Source organism: Helianthus annuus, chromosome 14 (genome assembly GCF_002127325.2).
Source record: "Helianthus annuus cultivar XRQ/B chromosome 14, HanXRQr2.0-SUNRISE, whole genome shotgun sequence".
Taxonomy (NCBI): Eukaryota; Viridiplantae; Streptophyta; class Magnoliopsida; order Asterales; family Asteraceae; genus Helianthus; species Helianthus annuus.
The window spans coordinates 105,839,385-105,841,852 of NC_035446.2; the positions used below are offsets into that span (position 1 = coordinate 105,839,385).

At 43.2% G+C, this 2,468-nt stretch overlaps 1 non-coding gene across 1 annotated transcript; it reads left to right on the forward strand.

The window, feature by feature from the left end:
• The first annotated feature begins 1,953 nt into the window (after positions 1 to 1,953).
• On the forward strand, positions 1,954 to 2,060 carry LOC118486965. Its single transcript, XR_004880132.1, has one exon. It is a non-coding gene; the product is annotated as a small nucleolar RNA R71 (small nucleolar RNA).
• The last annotated feature ends 408 nt before the right edge of the window (positions 2,061 to 2,468 follow it).

Sequence of the window (2,468 nt, forward strand, 5' to 3'; positions counted from 1 at the left end):
TCCTCTAACGATGGTTTTGTACCCGAATCGATATCCACCGGTAAACCCTCGAATTGGTGGGTCCATGGTGGTCTACTTTCTTTCAACGCCATAGCATCTTGCGCTTCCTCTTCAACCCGGAGTGCATAAGCATGTACCTGTTCAGAAAAGTCACACAGGCAAATATCCAAACCATCCTCCTCATACTCATGCGGGTTGCATCCATCTACTATATCTGCCATGAAACACTCATCCACACCGTTAGCATTAGAATTGTTAGTAAAAACATTCAAACGCATTTTTCTATTTCCAAAAGCCATATCAACTGTACCAAATCTACAATCAATAATAGCATGTGCGGTGCTTCAAAATGGCCGACCCAAAATTATATTTTGTTGTTGCTTAGGGTCCGTCGATGAGTAATCCAAGAGTAAGAAGTCCACCGGGTAATAAAACTCATCAATTTTCACAATTACATTTTGAACCATACCCCGAGGCAACTTATGAGACAAATCGGCCAAAACAACCGTTGTCTCCACCCTTGCTAACGGACCAAAGTCATATTGGTCATATAAGCCCCCCGGTAAAATGCTAACTCCGGCTCCAAGATCTAGCAACGCCTTAGCCATTTGAAAATTACCAACTTGTACATTAATCAATGGCGTGCCCGGATCTTGGAGCTTAGGAGGAAGCTCCCCATTTAACACCGCACTTACTTGCCCGGTTAAATCCACCCGCTTAGGCACTTTCTTCTTGTTTTGCCTTTTTTGTGTACATAATTCTTTTAAGAATTTTGCATAAGCGGGGACTTGTTTTATTGCATCGAGGAGTGGAAGATTTATTTTTACTTGTTTAAACATGTCCCACATCTCCTCTTTTTGAGGACCTCTCGACACAATGAAATTTTTCTTTCCCGGGTCAAGTAAAGCCGATGGAAACGGGACTTGACTCGGTTCACCCTCAACTTTTTCATTCTTTTCATTTTCACCCAAACCCGGTTTTTTAACAATTGTTTCTTTTGGTTTAACCGGTGAAATTTCATCATCGCTTTCAATTCCCGTGACATCCTCCACTACCCCCTCAACCAATTCGGGTGACAAATTGGCTTTAAATTCTTTCCCACTTCTTAAAACACTAACATGATTAATATTAACATTACCTCGTGACGAACCATGTGAAGGGTTTACCTTAGTGTCGCTTGGAAGTTGACCCTTACCTTTCTTCAATTCCGCCACATCGGTTGCTAATTGACCCATTTGGGTTGTTAGTGATTGGATGCTTTTATCACGAACCTCATCCTTTTGCATTCGCACTTCATCAAGTTGGTTCTGTTTTTGCATCTCCAATTGCATGCTCTTTAGCATCTCCATCACCTCATTGCCACCCGAAGACCCCCCTTGTTCTTGACCCGTTTGGTATTGCTTTTGATAACCTTGGTTATTTCCGCCTCGGTATCCACCTTGGTTATTGTAAGATTGGCGTGAACCAAAGTTACCTTGGCTACCTTGAAAATTCGGGTTTGCTTGATTTGAAGGGTTCCCATATCTAAAATTCGGGTGGTTCCTCAACCCGGGGTGGTAGGTATTAGAATTCATGTTGTTGTAGTTCCTACCACCTCCTCCTTGACCTTGACCTTGAACCGCATGGACTTCCTCGTATTGCCCGTCCAACATCCCTTGGTAATTTTCAGCCGCATGACCTATTTCATTACACAGAGCACAAACATCATATATTTGGTTAGTGGTTTGAACATTACCATCATCTATGGCGTGCACTTGCGGTCGGGTAGTGGTCGGTCGGGCTCTTCTTGAGGCTTGAGCTTTCCTTTTTGATGTAGTTGCCATGCTTTCCAAGAACTCCCAATCATCGTTCTCATAGTTTGTTCCAAAAGTCCCACCGGTGATAGACATCAAATCACGTGCATCTTCGGCACTCAACCCCTCGTGAAAGGCATTCATTAACTCCCACAATTCAATTCCATGGTGAGGGCAATTTTTAATCATCATATTGAAACGCTCGAATGCCTCATGAAACATCTCACCATGTTGTTGTTGGAAGATTCTCAACCCCTTCCTTGCACCGTTGGTCTTTTGGGCGGTGTAAAACTCATCCAAGAAGGTTTGTTGCATCTCCCCCCATGTATATATAGATGCCGAAGGTAACGTGTAGAACCATTTTTTCGCCTTCTCTTCCAAAGAAAATTGGAACTAAACCAATTTAATATCGTCGGCCGAGAACCCTTGACTCCCAAGAGTGTTGCAAATCGAGTCATAAGCCTCTAAATGAAAGTAAGGCTCCTCCGTTGCCAACCCCTTGTACTTTGGTAAACTTTGCAAAGAGTTGGTTCTTACTTCAAATGTTCGCCCTTGATCATTATGAGGAATGACTACCGGTGAAGGGTTTTGCGTGATTACCGGCTGAAAATGTGCTTCAATGCCCCTCACATTTTCTCTAAGGTGTCTCCTTGGTACACCATACCTACCTCTTGG